Raw genomic sequence first — 18607 nt, forward strand, 5'->3', positions numbered from 1 at the left:
AGGTTCAAGTTAACGAAGTATGTATGACCAGATTATATGTCAGATGTACATTAAAGACAATATTTACATGCGATATATTTTATATATCAATAAACTATATTTTGTTAAATTTTATAGTAAATACTGATTGAATTATAGTATTCATACAATTATGTTTATTTCGTATGCAAATATATACTTTAAGTATATGTGGTTTGACGATGAGTTAGTATAATTCACATATAATACTAAGCCTTTAACCTAGATATTCCTATGCTGATCATTGATTTTATACAACTCTTAATTTTTATTTTATGTATAATGCAGATAACTTCCTAGATAATGCTAATAGATTCCAAGTCTAACATGGCTACTGAAAATTTTCATTTTAAAGTAAGTTAGGGGTTGTGCCTGCTCTGGCAGCATATATACTAAAATTGGAGCAATACAGAGAATATTAGCATGATTCCTGCTCAAGGATGATGCACCCTTGCATGTGGCTGACCCATCTTCAATCCCCAGCCATATATGGTCCCTGCCCTCCCAACCAGACATGATCCCTGAGTGCCAAACCAGGAGAAGGCCCTGAGAACAGCCAAGTAGAGCCCCAAAACAAACAAAAAGCATCACTCCTAGAGTAAACAGGAAACTATATAGGGTCCGAGGAAACCATATAAGGTTCCGAGAATCCAACCATGGTCAGCTACATGCAAGCAAGCTCCCTGCCTGCTATACTATTGCTCCTGTCCCCGAAATGTATTTTTAATTACAATTTATTTCAGTTTAACATTATTTTTTAAAAACACTTTCAAATGTTTTTGTATTGGGGGACACACCCTGTGTTACTCAGGGCTTACTTGTGACTCTGTGCTCAATAATCATTCCTAGTGATACTCAAGGAATCATATGAGATGTCAATAATTAAACTGGTCAGCACATATAAGACAAGTTTTTTATCTTCTATATTATCTCTCCCTTCCAATTTTTCCAAGTTAACACATGGCACATATTCTCCAGGAATTCATATTTCTATTTATGTGTATGAGTGTTGTACTGGACTCAGAGAATGAAGTAAAAAGATAATTTGAGCACAGACAACCTTGGTTAAGAAAGAGAATAAAATAAATGAATCCTTTCCTCCATAAAATCACATCTGTAAATACATACACACATGAATATACACACGGAGACATATATACATATAGTACACTTAACTCTTCTCTTTAGGCAAGATGTGTGGTATTGAAATATAGGGGGCCTAGAGCCAAAAAAAAAAAAAGCGCTCACGTTGCTCTTCTGGGTAATGATTTTTTTTTCTTTTTAAGGGACAGGCAATATATTAGAAAGAAACTAAAATGATTATTAAAGAGTCGAATTGACTTGTTAGTAAATGTTACATATCTTTAGCACCATAATTCTAATAAATGTTACACAACTTTACACAACATAATTCAGTGTGAGGAATTGTCTTCTTTGAGAAATACAAGTAATTATGTTTCAGATACCTATTAATTTATCCAAAATAGTTCCTTTTGCAATTATCAACTACTTTTCTCAAGTTATCTGGTACATAAAGAGTATGCTTTGCAAATAAATCAAATTCTCAAAGCAACCCATATGCGGTAGATATCATTAAAATCATTTTATAGATGAGAATAAAAACAATTGGCTCAAAGAGGATATGTAACTTACCTCATATCTCAGCAAAAAAAGCTCTGTGACAAGGACCAAATCCAGATCTTCAGGGCTCCTGTACCCCTGTTCTTATCTACTGTGAAATTGGCAAAGCTAGTGAATGGAATAAGAAAAGTCTTGTCAACACCATAAAGTTGTTTTCTTTATGGTTCTTATTATTCATGAGTCAGTCTGGGCCACTCTTAAATATATTCTGAAACTCATGCTATGGAGTTTGTTTTTAAATAAGTCTTTTAAGGATTTTTTTACATGAGATTAAAAACTGCCACTCTTCACTGAATGGGATTTTAATGAGGCATCAGTGTCATTTCTCATAATGGAGTTTCAAGAAATTGTCCTTCAACTAGTGAATTTATTAGCTACCCAAACTCACAATTCCAGCATGAGTATCTGGGCTGACACTTGCTTATGTAGAATCATTTCGGTCAATATGAAGAGAGATTTATTGAAAATGTCCAAAGTTCTGCAAGCAGACCATGGTGATTAGCTCAGTATTTTTCAAAACAGTTTTGAACATGAACCAAAGAAGCAACACATTTACAGTGCAGCTTCTAAGACACTATATTTTTTAAATGTAATGTATGTTTATTGTATAGAAATTTATGCATATAATAGTTTGTATTTGTTGCACATAAACATACTCTCACTCTGTATAATTCTATTGCTAACCACTGAGTTCATTTAAAGACACTGTGTTTGATCAGCAGTTCTGACCCATATTGCCTTTGCTATTAGAATTAAATAACGTGTGCCATAAGTTTATAGCAAGAAAGTCTCTCTTTCCTTTTATATGGCACAGATGTAATAGATTATATAATGTGGTATAAAAATCTTTCGTTTGGATTTCAAAGGATAGTAGACTGAAGGTTTAAATACCTTCATAGCAGAAATCATACCTTAACTATTATCATAATTAACTGCCTAATGAAGTAATTTGATTTTTATGTTACAGTATGGGGAATCAGGGAAAAATGCTGTGTCTAAAAACAATAAATTGAGAATGCTGTGTTTAAAAACAATAAATTGAGATCAGATTCAAAAAAAGCTGTATCTGTCATAAAGAAAAACGGGCTGGAGCGATAGCACGGTGGGTACAGTAGTATTTGCCTTGCACGCGGCCAACCTGGGTTTGATTCCCAGCATCCCATATGGTCCCCCAAGCACCACCAGGAGTAATTCCTGAGTGCATGAGCCAGGTGTGACCCCCCCCCATAAAAAAAGTAAAGAAAGAAAACGTGACCTCTTTTTCTTGATCTTTTGTATTTCACAGTAAAACAACACTGTTAAATTAGAGCTTAAAACTACCTTCACTGTCACTGTCACTGTCCTCCCGTTGTTCATGGATTTGATTGAGCAGTAACGTCTCATTGTGACGCTTGTTACTCTGTTTGGCGTATCGAATATGTCATGGGTAGCTTGCCAGGCTTTTCCCTTTGGTGAGGTACTCTTGGTAGCTTGCTGGGCTCTCTGAGAAGGGCCGAGGAATCGAACCTGGGTCGGCCAGGTGGCCTGCATGCAAGGCAAATGCCTTTTCCTGCTGTGTTATCGCTCCAACCCTTAGGTGGCATAAAAAATAGTAGCCATATTTTTTCATATTTGTAAAGAAACAGACCAGCTCTAATCTGCATTCCTTAAAAAGCTTTTAAAACAATAGAAGTTCTAATATTGTCAATTCAAAAATTTGCAGATTTTCACCTGTATAACATACATCCCTAGGCTGCTAACATTTACCAAAAGTAATATAAACTTGGATACAGCAGAGTAGCACTGCATAACAATGTACCTTATATTTCTTATGACAATAATGTTTTATATTTATTTGTGCTAGCTTATAAATTCTTATTTTTTAGCTTTTCTCCATAGTTATTAAGACCTGGGACCAAAGTATCAGAGCAGTATTAGTGAGACTACTTTGACTTTGGGCTGGAGCAATTGCACAGAGAGTAGGGTATTTGCTTTGCACAAGGCCGACCCAGGTTTGATTTATCCATCTCTCTCGGAGAGTCCAGCAAGCTACCGAGATTATCCCACCTTCACAGCAGAGCCTGGCAAGCTTCCCGTGGTGTATTCGATATGCCGAAAACAATAACAACAAGTCTCACAATGGAGACGTTACTGATGCCCGCTCGAGCAAATCGATGAACATTGGAGGGACAATGTTATAGTGCTATTTTGACTTTAGGTCTTCCAGAGTAGTTTTGGTGGGTGCCTGGGTACCACATGGTCCCCAAGCATCTTAGGATGCAATCCTAAAGTTCCTAGTTCAGCCAGAGTTGCACAGGTGTCCCCAGCACCACAGGGTCATAATAGCATCACGTCCACAGGCCCTAGTACTGAATCTCAGGCCCTTTACTTAACTGCCAGACCAATGTGACTCAATTGCCAGTGGGGTCCTTGACCTCCTGAGTACCATCTTGGTGTCCCGCCCCTTCCCTAAGCGGTAACTCGAGACATCCACAAATTATATGAAAACATTTGCGCTGGATGTTGATGCATTACTGGGATTTAAATTGAAAATCTAATAATTTTTGTGAGCAAGAAAATAAATCATAAATTTTGTTCAGGAACCCATCAGTAGAACCAAGTGATTGGATTTGAGGAATTCTGCAAGGCAAGAGTCTTAAACTGGGCCAGAATATTCTTAAGAATTCTCAAAACTATCCAGGGGATCCCATGGGATTAACTGTCCACTCTCAGGCTCTCAATGTGTCAAATGCACCTTCCTTATATTTTATCTGCCTAGTCATTGCCTTAGGGCTGTTTTTCTCTTTTTCAAATGTTCAACTACTACCATCTTTGTCTTATAAAAGTAAATGGTGGCTGTCACCAGCCTTTATTTTTTTTACATTAAAACTATTAATATGGATATAAGAAGTTTAATGCTAAACAAAGTGTTTTAAAGATACATTGTATTTAGTAAGCGTGAGGTGATAAATCTGTAGGTAGCTATAGATAGATGTAAAAAATAGACATAAGAGTATCAGCGACTAGGTCAGAGATAGTAAATGAGCACAGTTCACACATTTAAGGCAAAAGTATTCTCTTTCTAAATTATCATGGAATAATATCAATGCATTTGTTTGAATTGCAGTTTTAAAAGTTTTTTCCTTTCTGAGAGAAAGGCTAGTGTTACTAAGAATTTAGGTTATAGGGCAAATTCTGTCATATAAAAAGATTAATTGAATTCCTCATAGCTAAAATCATCATCAAAATATATTTAAAATACATACAACTGGAGTTTTATTCCTCCACCTTCGATTCCTCTGCCCCTCTTGGAGAGCTCAGCAAGCCAGCGAGAGTATCCCACCCGCACGGCAAAGCCTGGCAAGCTCGCTGTGACATATTCAATATGCCAAACACAGTAAAACCAAGTCTCACCCATGTTACTAGACCTACTCGAGCAAATCAATGAACAATGGGAGAACAGTGACAGTTACAGTGATGTTATGTATAATGTCAGGTATTTTGGGGGGCCATATGTAAAGGTGCTCAAGGATTCTCTTGACTCTGTGCTCTGGCACCATTCCTGATGGTCCTGGGACTATATAGCCTTACAGGAATCAAACCGAGGTTATGATTAGTTGCTTTGATTTATAATCATTTATTTATTTTGGTTTTTTGGGACATACCAGGCCATGATCAGGGGATAATATTGGCTCTCACTCACAGTGCTCAGGGACCATACGGGATGCTGAGGACTGAACCCTGGTTAGCTGCATGCAAGGCAAATGCCCTATCCACTGTACTACCACACTGGCCCCTGATTTGTATATTTTAATGTGTTAGACAAACTTCCTTTTTAGTAATTCTGATATCTGCAGAGTTAATAATTTTCTAGTGGCAAACTTGTAATCTTCAAATGACAGTTTAAAAGTATTCAGTATATAATTACGAAAATACATTACTCTTATTGAAAATTATAATGGTATTAGTTAGATTGATATAATTTTTTTCATGAGATTTTTTTCTTCAGATTAAATTTTACAAAAGAATAAAAGCAATTAATAAAACACATGGGATTTTCATGATAGAAGTTTATGAAAATTTGGTACTCTTACAGTAAAGTTCAGAAAAAATTGGTTTTGACATATATGTCTATGCTTTTCTCATTGTAAAGTTAATAAAGCTATCAAAATAAAATCCAATCATAAGCACTTTGTATTTTTTAAAATTATCTATAGTTTATTAGAATAAACCTCATCATCATAAAGACATAATTTATTGTATTCATGAGGTACCTTTTACATACTTTGATTAGGCCTTCTCCAAATTATATTTGATTTCATTAATAAAATAATTGAAGGCTTCAGGGTATAAACATTTCTATTAATTTTCTTTCTTTGTGGCAATTAAAATCTCTTTGGAAGTAAAAAAAAACCTGTATGAATAGGAACATGCTTAATATTAGCATACCTGTGACAAAATAAGTGACTTTAATAAAAAATTTACTAAAACTTATCATTATCCTGAAAGTCTTAGAGAATAAAAACATGTGACATTATATATGTTTTGAGTTTATTTTTATTGATTCTAGAGAAGCATTTTATCTTAAACTGTTTCCATATTCTCTGCTGTTTACAGACTTTAGAAATTTATATATTAAACCAGGTAGTAAAGATGTTAATGTGTTTGTCTTGCATGTATCAGATTTGAATTTAATCTCTGGCACCAAATATTATCCCCAAGCCCTGCAAGAATATAACCCGAGCACACAGCCAGGAAAGCGCCACCAGTCGTTCCTAAACAAAAGAAAAAAAAATCTACATTATATTTATATCCTGTAACTCAATTTTATTGGTTCATTCATTTTGTTATTGCATCTTTAGGTTTCTTACACGTTTAATCAATATTCTAGAGCAAATGGATGAACCGTTTTATGTCTATTAGTTTTTGTGGGTTTCAAAGGCACTTAAGTCCCCTGGCCTCAAATTTTTGACTACTTTGAAAAATTCTCTTCTACCACATAGAAATGTTTCCCTTCAATATATAATAGTATAAATTTAATTTTTCTCCATGACTCCTTAATATGAATCTCTTAGTTCCTGAATGCCATCACAGAATGACCGAAAGTAGAAATAGCCATACATAATCCTTTTTCTTTTGTAAATATTACACTCATGTGTCAAAGAGATGGAGTGTTTATATTATAGTACAAAATATTTCTAAATAAAATATTAGACATCTTTTATTTAAAACATTTGCTGTATTGTTCAATGAGTTTTCACTCCTCTCAATTTTGGACTCTGGTTTTAACATTATCTCTCAAAGTCAAATGTAATGTTACAAATTCTTTTTTTTTTCTAGCTACAGACTGAAGAAAAGTATTGATCGTTAGAAATGTGTTTGTTTTCAATTCCCTTAAGAAGGGTTAGGTGGTCTATGTTGAATCACCTTAGGCCACCCTGGCTGGTATACAGGAATGGGTCTGCAGGCTGATTATCAGTGGCACTTCATTCAAATCAATTGCCATTATAACACAGAAATTGTGAAGGGTTAGGGTGCAGCAGTTACACATAAGTGTTATTGAACATTAACATAAACAATGAACAGTTGTAAAGTCCCCCCGCAGGGTAAATTCTTCAAGGATCCACCCAAGGACATGGAATCTCATCTAGGTGCTCGAGCACTCTAGATTCCTTCTAGGAGATCTGCCTGAGAGCAGAATGCATTTTAAAGGCATATTGGGTTCTCCTTTTCTTTATTGGTAGTCCATTAAACAATCATCACTTTTACTATCACTATCACTATCACCCCGTTGTTCGTCAGTTTGCTCGAACAGGCGCCAGTAACATCTCCATTTGTCTCTGTCACATGCTAGTTAGCCCAATGGAATATTGGGGGCTCTTTCAAGGTCAGGGGAATGAGGACTTTTATTGTTACTTTTGTTGGCATATCGAGTATGCCACGGGTAGCTTGCCAGGCTCTGCCATGTGGGCAGGATACTCTCAGTAGCTTGCTGGGCTCTCTGGAGGTTTGGAACAGCTTCTAATCACCTTTACAGGTGTTCCTAGTCAGACATAAATGCGGGCAAGATACTCTTGGTAACCTGCTGGGTTCTCTGAGAGCGAGAACTAGACGATAATAAATAATACAACCATATTAAATTTATTTCTTAATAATTTTTCTAGTCATTTTTGTTATAAACTCATTTTTCAGTCATTTCTAACCCCAATATGGTTCATATTTAAGTACATTTTTTGGGAGTCATATCAGTCTTTTTCTTGACCATGCTCTTAACTTATACATTTTATGTCCCTGAGGCTGTCTCATGTTTAACCCAGGATAGCTTACAGCTTGCCCTGGGTCCATCCAAGGCCCTCACTGGGACCCAGCTTTAGGGGTGTTGAAACTAAGATCAATCTAAGGGCAACTAAGGCTTAAGTAAATGTGACTGATGCCCAAGAGTAAATATTGTTTGGAGTCAGTTAACTACCATATTATAAAAGCGTAGCATTAACTGTCTACACAAGAAGGACATTGCTCTGAAATAAAAAAAAATGCAAAGGGCAGAAAGGAAAGAGAAAAGCAGTATTTCACTTTTATATACAAAAATCCAGAGTCATCAGAAGGTTTGACTTTATAAGTTACTGTGTCTGATTTGTGATTAACAAATAAGGGAAGAAGACTACAAAGGAGAGGTTAAAGATAAACACAGAGAACTGGGAGTTCCTCAAGGAGATAGGGTGTGTCCCCAGGAGCACTGGAGAGGGCATAATTCAATTAAGCTAAACTTCCTGGGGAGGAGAAAGGATAACCCAATGTTAGACTGAAAATGGTTGGAAGTATAATCCAAATTCAGTTTATAAATTACAACATAGTTCAGGAAAGAATCAAATGAATGGTGAGGAAGGGAAAGGCTGAGAAGTACTCAAGGCATTTGTTAGATTATAAAAATGGACAGGACAGAAAAAGAATTAAATTTTCAGATTCTTAATATAGATTTTAAGATATGCAAATAAAGTTCTGAACTTTAAAATTTGCTTTGTACTGCTGAACTGTTTCTTTGACCCTGACACTACTCTGAAACTGAATTACATGGTTCAAATCTTTAACCCTGTTACAGAAGTATTAATTTTGAAATTTGAATGACTTGGAAATTACAAAGGAGGCAATAAAAGGAATAGTTAATTTAAATCTACATTTGTGTGTGTCCTATATTTATTACTTCATTTCAGAAGATGTTCTACTTATGATTAGTTAAGTAAAAGTTATTTCAGTAGCTTATTTTTCTTGATATAATATCTTATTTAAATTCATCTTTCTTTTTTCTTATTTTTTGAAATACTAAGGTACAAATATTCCCCTTCGATATATTTTAGGTGTAATTAGTAACTGTCTGACATTTCATTTCTACCTGGGAAGCGTTTGTGAAGTGGGTTATTAAAGCATGCTGCTATAAAGAAACATTTTCTGTCTTTCTGGTTTTTATCCTTCAGTAGTTTCAGATTATAAAAAGGCATTGAATCAATACCATTATCCCTTTCTTCCTCATCTATTATTTTTATGTTTCATTTGAATGTGGTACTTCAAATTCCCATGTATTTAATTTTATTCTGAAACATAAAAAGAAAAAATTAACATGTAATATAAATATCTGCCCTTAAAAAAAGGTACCTTAAAAGAGCATGCCATTTTCCCCTCTTCATTACACTATGATTAACCATCTCACATTGTACTTTACTAGTTAATGCCTTTTTTGCATCCTTATTTATTACTTGTCTTGGTTATCATATTATAAAGGATGATTGAACCAAAATACTCATAACTATCCCATATAACATATTTCAAGAAGAAGATATTGGGAAATCATTCAATACAGTTTAGGCTTTTGTAGAGAACTTAATTTTAATTTTAATGTTTTAACTCATTTGTAATAATCTTTAATTATCTAACTAGTTTATGAATTATCAAATCTTACCTTAAGTTTCACAGTTAATGAATTGATGTATATTATCGAGTTTCTTTTGGCATCAAGATAATCTTAACTGAGAATTTATGTAATACTCTAATCTTTCCACATTTAACTTAGTTTTTAATTTTAATCATTTTGAACTTTATATTTTATTTTTGTTAGAAAATTTTAAATAATTTCATTACATAAACATACTCGGTAAAGACTAATTCCATTAGATTTGCTACAAAAAATAAATTCTCTTACAAAGTTAATAGACATTTATTATTCCTCTCAATTTTGTGCATCAACTGGGCAGTTTTCTAATCTGTACTAAGTGTACTGGGATTTCAAAATCTAAAGTGTCTTTACAGCATGTCTCAGTTGGCTGATTGACGCTCCATGTTTTGCCTTATTTTCTAGGTGAATTCCAAATTGATTTCATGGAGAAAAACAATTTCCAGTAACAAAAGAGAGAGAGCCCCAGTTTGTAAATGTTTCAAAAACCCCTGCTTGTGACAACTTTGTTAATGTCCCATTAGTTGATACAAGTCACGAAGTTGAAGCCATTTTCAAGGGGCAGATACATGGGCTACACTGTTTCCCTCTTCATTGTGACATAGCAAAGAGCCACTCTAAGAGATCCACATAGTAATAAAAATAAATTATGGTCACAAGCTACTATGATGTCAATAATGATATTTTATCTTAATTTTATAGCAATATTTTAGTTATATTCTACTAGTAATACTTTCAATGAGAAATTGAATTGTGAACTTAGGTATTTACTTAAATAGAATGAAACATTGTTATGTATAATAAGATGGATTATTTTCAATTTAAATCCAAAAATGTTTATATTATTACTGATGTATACTTATGGAAGCATTTTAAAATAATTTCAGTACATAAAAATACTCTGTAAAGACAAATTCAGTTAGGTTCACTGCAAAAAGATAGATCTTCTGGCAAAGTTAATAGATATTCATTAGTTTGGGTACATTGACTCTTTCCTGAAATTTAAGTATGCCCTATTACTAGATATTTTGTATTCTGTGGTCACAACAGTACATTTTATAGTATATTACCATAATTCATAAGGGACTGATCATTATGCATTACTCATCTCTGAATTTATGTGATTTTGTTGCTTTTTATGATAGTAATAATGCGAAAATGTGAAATTTATTCACATTGATTTCCCTACAAAGATTTATAGACTGGCTTTCTATTAGGTTAAAATAAACATAAAAATAAAATATATAGAGAATCCACTTATGTAGACTTTATATAATAAGGTATTCTAAACTAGGACAGATTAAGAGTATTCTTTCTATATGCTGCTTATCTCAATACTTGGCTTAGTGATTTTTTAAAATTTGATCTATTCATTGCAGTGTATCTTCCATAAATTACCATTACTCAATAATTTTGTTAAAGTTGTACGTTGCTAAAAATTGATTCTATTTTATATTTTATCTTAGAAAATGTTTGTTTGTTTTTAAGACCATGTTCTCTCGAACAATTTTCTAGCTTTTTATGTAGACTTTTTCCCCACTCTGAACACTACAGTGTTCTTTCTCAAATATTTATTCCTCTTTCTCTTTGATCATGAGTTTCTAAATTCCATTCAATAACAATTATCTTGCTTTACTGAAAAACTGAAAAAAAGAGAAAGAAAATATCTTGTTACTATGACATACATTATATCTAAAATAATTCAAAAATGACCCTATACAGATTATAATTAAATGGTTAAATGGCTAAAATTATAGCCATGCGAAATATTGTTAAATGCTTTTGTCAACTTTTTAAAGAAGGAAAATAAATTTTAAGAAGTATTATATACAACATTTTTTATCAATTGATGTAGAGTCATAAGGGACTGTGTGTGCACTCATATGTGTGGATGCTTTTTCTGAATGCTACTCTATTCATTTAAATTAGATTGATGCTTTATATATAATTTCAGTCTTTCATTGCTCCTTTTCTTATGAATATAATCATTCTAAAAATATAAGAAAGTATTAAAATATGGGAGATAGGGTAATATTTCAGAGAAAACAAAGATAAAATAGGAAGGTAATGTGCACAAATATAGATTTGGATATATATAAATATGTATTCATTTTAGAAAGCAACTGATATTATTTGGATCAACTAGGGAATAATTTTTATGTAATTTTATATAAAAAGCAAAATTCTATTTTTATCCCACTGATAAAAATAATAGTTTCTAACGTATTTTAATTACAAAATTATTAGGTTACTAATGAAATGAACATTAAGCAATATTCATTGTCAAAATAAAAGTATATAGAATGATACCTTTATACTTTATATAATTGGTTATTCATTATTGCCACTGACAATCAAGAATGATGTAATAGTTGAGGGTGTCATATTTGATGTGTTATGTTTCAATGTAATCTTTTAACTCATTTAGTTATAACTGTAGCAATGTAGCACTATCCTCCCTTTGTTCATCTGTTTACTTGAGTGAACCCAGTAACTTCTCCATTGTGAAACTTGTTACTGTGTTTGGCATATCGAATACCTTACAGGTAGCTTGCCAGGCTTTGCCTTGCAGGCAAGATACTCTCAATAGCTTGCCAGGCTCTCCAAGAGGGGCGGAGAAATCGAACTCGGGTCGGCCAGGTCTGCTGTGTGCAAGGCAAACGCACTATAACTACAGCCCTTACTTATAACAAAATATATATTTGGTGCACATAATTTTAGATTTTTAACTGGCTAGCTCATTGAAGAAATGCTTGTGTTTTATAGGAGCTTTTAGAGTTTCATTTATTAAAGGACTTGTACTTTATGAATATCTAGGTAATAAACTATTTGTGTTTGTATGTGTATGTAATCAGTTTATTTTTTATTTTTTAATTTTTATTAGTGAAACACCAAAACCATGTACCTTGATTAAAAATTCTGCTCCCCAGAGGCTACCAGAAGTGATCCCTGATCACAGAGCCAGGAATAAGCCCTGAGCACCTCCAGGTGTGTCATCCCCCAAATAATAATAATAATAATAATGAGTATAATTAATATAATATCTGTAAATGAAACACAACGCTGATATTGAGTTTAACTATGTATTCTTACTACCCACTGCAGTTTCAAAATAGAAACATTCAAATTTCTTCAAAAAGTTTCCTCCTGCCCATTTGCATTTCTATTAATTTCTGAATAGTATTTTATTGTTAGACTATATCAAAATTTGTTTATGAATACTGAGGCTATGAAGTTTTTCAGGATAATTTATCAGAACACACAAATTAGAAAACTTTGTTTTCCAACCTCTCATTCCAGTCTTTTCCCCATAAGTTCCTCACTCCTTTATATTTTATTGAACAAGTCTCCTCATTAGAATTCTACTACATGCTGCTCCATAAAAGAAAGTCCGAAAGTTTTTGTGTCTTTTCCTTTTTTTTTTTTTACAGCTGAAATAGCTGCACTAGACACTCATATGCCAATGCTAACCCATTACAGGACCTTAGAAGTAGAAAACTACAGTTGAAACAAAGCTGGTCCTGAGCCAAGGTGATACAGCTCAAATTCTTGGGACTACATCCATAGAGTGCAGCATGTGTGATGCCCAAAATTTGGCCCTCCATTACCTCCACTTATGACCCTGGTGGCCATGAGAGAAATAAAATAGAGACCCCATTCTTCTCGAACCACAATAATAGCTACAGACAGAAATGAACAGACAGAAAAGAAGCATTTGCATTGCATCTGACCATTGCCAGACCGATTCCTAATGCTGCATATTTTTTGTTTATCACCCCACCGGGACTGACTGCTAAGCACAGCCAGGAGTAAACCCTGAGCCCTGTATACCTCCTCTACACACAACAAAAAAAGAAAATACGTTCAGATTGTTTTCTTCTTTCTTCTTGAAATTAAGAGAATAAATAGGTGCTGGGCAAGTGGATGCTTGTCTTGCATGTGGACAACCAGGGTTTGATCCCCAGATCCCTCATGGTACCCAAGCCTCCTAGGCATAATCACTGAGTATAACACAGGATCATGCCATCAAGGTGGCTCAAAAAACAAAAATACAACTGATCTTTATAATTGTGTAAATATAATAAATCCTAAGGGATAATTATATATGCAGAAGAGAAGGATCCTTCCCTATACAATCATATAAAAATTGAATTATAAGACTTAGAAGAATTTTTGGATAGTGTAGACATTTTGAAGTAAATGTAAGGGTGATTATGAAATTACTGATGAAACCTAGTCTAGAGTTTTATTTTCTGTGGTGTTTTTCTACCATTGTTTATCACTGAAAAGAAAGAGAAATAACAATGAGTTACTGAATTTAAATCAGGTATTCAACATCTTCTTTTACGCATATCCAAAGTTGCATAGAATGTGCATAGGGTCTGGAGCGATAGCACAGCTAGTAGGGCATTTGCCTTGCACACAGTCAACCTGGCTAAACCGGGTTTGATTCCTCTGCCCCTCTCGGAGAGCCCGGCAAGCTACCAAGAGTATCTCGCCCGCACAGCAAAGCGTGACAAGCTAGCTGTGGCGTATTCAATATGCCAAACACAGTAACAATAAGTCTCAAAATGGAGATGTTACTGGGCCCGCTCGAGCAAATCGATGAACAATGGGAGGACAGAGACAGTGACAGGCATAGAATGTGAATAATGTTTAAATATAATTCTCTAAGAACTAAGATATAAAAATATTTTATATTTAAAAATCTATAGCACAGCGGTAGGGCGTTTGCCTTGCACGCAGCCAACATGGCCGACCCGAGTTCAATTCCTCCGCCCCTCTCGGAGAGCCCGGCAAGCTACCGAGAGTATCTCGCCCGCACGGCAGAGCCTGGCAAGCTCCCTGTGACGTATTCCATATGCCAGACACAGTAACAACAAAGTCTCCAATGGAGACGTTACTGGGCCCGCTCGAGCAAATCGATGATCAACGGGAGGGCCTTTACTTTACTTTACTTTACTTTACTAATTGGAAATAACTTGTGTTTATATTAAAATTAATCTTTTTTTGGGGAGGGTCAGAAGTCCAAGAAACTACTTAAGATTCCATGTAACATAAAATATTTATATAAAATAACTGGTCGCATGTTGGTAAACATGACATATTTAATTTTTACACCAGACATTCTTTTAAAAAAATTGTCTTTATGAAATTTTAGCATTGTAGCACTGTAGCACTGTCCTCCTGTTGTTCATCGATTTGCTGGGGGGGACACCAGTAATGTCTCACAACAAATTATCTGACTTGTTGTTACTGCTTTTGGCATATCGAATTTGTCATGGGTAGCTTGCCAGGCTTTGCTGTTCAGGAGAGATACTCTTGGTAGCTTACCAGGCTCTCCAAGAAGGGCAGAGGAATCGAACCTGGGTTGACCGCATGCAAGGCGAACACCCTACCTGCTGTGCCATTTCTCCAGCCCTTATGAAATTTTAGATATTTCTATTTTCTAAATTTTCTGTTCTATTTTCCCAAGTAGATGAAAAGACAAAAATGAAATTTATAATAGTTTTTGGCACTTTTAACCAACGGGCATAAATCTGGGGTGTTAGGAATTGAACCATGTAAGTCAAACACACTGGATTCCCTAAATTCCATTTTTAAAGCCAATTTCTTAATTTAAACAAGTAACAACTTGCAGAGTAAAAATTATCTTGAAATTACAAAATTTGGATGATTCACATTCACTAATCTCAAATGTTCTATGCTACACTTATGAAGAGTGCGGTACTGACCTAGAAATGGAAATATACATCAAAAAAAGTAATTTAAAGTCCTGAACAAACATAACAACCTGTGATATTGATGTATTTAAATAAAAATAATATTTTAACAGAAAGTTTCTGGGATAATTATATGCAGAAGAGAAGGATCCTTCCCTACACAATATATAAAAACTAAATTATAAGAAATCAAAGAACTAAAAATGAAAGCTAAAATTTTAAAATGATTTGGAGAAGGCATAGCGGTCATTAAATGTGATATTGGATTTAGCAACAGTTTATTACAAATAACACCAAAATCACAAAAGGGAGAAAAATAGATAAGTAAAACTTTATCAAATTTGCATTGAAGGACACTATGAGAGGCCAAAATAATACAGTGGGATAAAACATTTGCAAATTATATATCTTATAAACCACTAGTATCCATCATATAAAAGAAATGCTCTAATTTAACAAAGAGATAACAACCCAGTTCAAAATGAGCAAAGGAATTAAACAAATTTTTTTCCAAGGAAGATATAAAAATTAATAACAAGCTTATAAAAAAGTTGCTGAAAATCATTGGTCATAAGGGGAACATAAAAAAGGCATCACAAAATATATTTTATTACCTAATGCTTAGATCATAAAGCCAAACTCCCAGTGACTCCAACGATCTAGTGCTATAGAGAATTGCTTGTTTAAATCAATAGAAGACCGGTTTGAATTTAAATAGACTTTGAGGCACATCAATCAATCTCTGTTCATCAAAGGACTCATTAATGATTACTGAAAACTAAGTTATGTGGGGAATATTGGTAGATCCCAAAAAACTCTTAAAAACTATAATATTTTAAAAAAATTCAAAAGCGTGAATCATTAAAACATAATAAACATATCAAAGATTTATTACCTCATTAGTACAATGTATTTAAAAAGTAATGTACAAGGAGCATACTGTAAAAGTTTTTAATAGTGCATAAAGACATTTTAAATAAGTTTTCTGAATTACAGACAATTTATTAATAACTAACAAAAATCAAACTGTAACCTTTAGTGTTATTTTATTCTACAGGATTGAGATCTATAATATAACATGTGTCTCAAATAATCTAAGACTTAACTGTTTGTAAATACCAAAGTTAAGTAGAGAAATAGTCGTCAGGATAGGTTAATGCTGCTGTATATTACCTTATTATGATGCTGAAAAGACCTGGCTGCTATCTTTCTGCCTTTTTTACCTATTTAAATATTTTAATTCTGGTATGATTTTTATACATTAAAAATTAAACTAATATTTGAAGGAAAGACAATTGATAAACAGGCAAATTAATATACAAAAATTAAGTCATGACTTTTAAAGTTTATTTTTGTCTAAAGAAAATGATTATATATAATGATAATCATAATAATATGATTCTTAGATAATTACTTTATGTAAATAAAAAGTATAAATATTCTATCAAAGAAATAAAAAGTTGGCAAATATTGCAGGTAACTCAAAAATTAGTTTGCATTCACCCCACAGTTAACTAGACTCACTATTGATCAATAAAATGCCAATTAAATTTATGAAGGGCTGGAGCGATAGCACAGTGGGTAGGGCGTTCGCCTTGCATGCAGCCAACATGGCCGACCCGAGTTTGATTTCTCTGCCCCTCTTGGAGAGCCTGGCAAGGTACCAAGAGTATTTCACCCCCACAGCAGAGCCTGGCAAGCTACCCGTGGCGTATTCGATATGCCAAACACAGTAACAGCAAAGTCTCACAATGGAGATGTTACTGGGCCCGCACGAGCAAATCAATGAACAACGGGAGGATAGTGACAGAAATTTATGATGATTTCTATTTCTTACTTTTCAGTTTAATTTTTCAGTTATATCTTTGTTATTGTTGCAACTCAGATGTTTACAAAGTACTAATGGAAATATAATTGACTTTAGTTCTAGGAGCAAATTTTAAAATCCATTTACAGTAAGAAGCCAGGATATGGTGCTAGAATATTTGGAAAAAGGAAGTGATTATGAAGCCAGAGAGATAGTACAGTGAGCAGCGTGCTTGTGTGCTTGTGGGCCACCAGGTACGATACCCAGAATCCCATATTTTCCCGCGAGCACCACAAGGAGTCAGTAGTAGCTAATCCTACTGTGAACAGAGGACCACAAGGTGTCATGGATTGCAAAATACGTATTCCAACTCTTTAAACCCTCTCCCAGATTCATTTTAATTAATTTGTTAATTAAAAGAGTTACTAGAAGTCAAAGAATGATGAATTACTTTTTATAGCGAACCAAGATTAATCAGCTTTATGAAAGAGGCTATTTTAAAATTATACCTTAGGTGTTGGAGTGATAGTACAGTGGGTAGGGCATTTGCCTTGCACACAGCCAACCCAGGTTCAATTCCCAGCATCCTTTATGGTCCCCTGAGCACCACCAGAAGTAATTCTTGAGTGCAAATCCAGGAGTAACCCCTGATCTTCGCTGGGTGTGACCCAAAAAGAAAAAAAAATTATATTGGTAACATACTAATAGAAATATAACCAGAACAATTTACTAGAGATTAGGCAACTGTAAAATCTAAGGTTCTATCTCACCTCCCACGTTCAGTGCTCTTGAGCCGCTCTGTGTGGTCTGGATTGGGACTGCTGTTGGTCAAAGGCAGAGGGAAGAAGAAACGGAAGAAAGAGAGCCAGGCTAATTGGTCTTAGTTGCAGTTTATTCCAATCCTCTCTTCATTCACTCCTGTCTCTTCTCTGCCTCTCCCTCCAACTCTCTTATCTCTCCAGGCTGACACTCCACCCAGTCAGGAAGTCAGATCAACATAAGAAAGCCTCCTGAGGGCCCACCAAGTTCAAAGGGAATACCACCTAGGATATTCCAAAGCCCTTCCTAATTGCCCAAGGACAAAATACCCCTTAAGTTGTTTATCTCTTTTCCCTAGACTAATAACTCTATCAACATCTCAATAGTAGTTATTTTTGTATGGACACAGTGGCATTGCACTCTCCTCCCACTGTCATCAATTTGCTCTAGCAGGCATCAGTAAAGTCTCACAACAACTTAAATTATTGTTACTGTGTTTGGCATGTCAAATATGTCATGGGGAGCTTGCCAAGCTTTGCTTTATGGGTGAGATACTCTTGGTAGCTTGCCGGGCTCTCCAAGAGGGGCGAAGTAATTGAACCTGGGTCGCTCCAGGCTGGAGCGATAGCACAGCTGGTAGTGCATTTGCCTTGCACACAGCCAGCTCGGCCAAGCTGGGTTCGAATCCTCCGCACTTCTCGGAGAGTCCAACCAGCTACCAAGAGTATCTCCCCA

At 34.5% G+C, this 18607-nt stretch overlaps 1 protein-coding gene and 1 non-coding gene across 2 annotated transcripts in view; both read left to right on the plus strand.

Annotated features, from left to right (window-relative positions):
* The window catches only part of SGCZ (sarcoglycan zeta), a 1114038-nt gene that overhangs the window by 907173 nt on the left and 188258 nt on the right, over nt 1-18607 (plus strand). The gene's annotated exons all lie outside the window — the stretch shown is intronic.
* Nucleotides 391-493, plus strand: LOC130023871 (U6 spliceosomal RNA). Its single transcript, XR_008792532.1, has one exon. It is a non-coding gene; the product is annotated as a U6 spliceosomal RNA (small nuclear RNA).

This window comes from Sorex fumeus, unplaced genomic scaffold (genome assembly GCF_029834395.1).
Source record: "Sorex fumeus unplaced genomic scaffold, SorFum_2.1 ptg000024l, whole genome shotgun sequence".
NCBI classification, from domain to species: Eukaryota; Metazoa; Chordata; class Mammalia; order Eulipotyphla; family Soricidae; genus Sorex; species Sorex fumeus.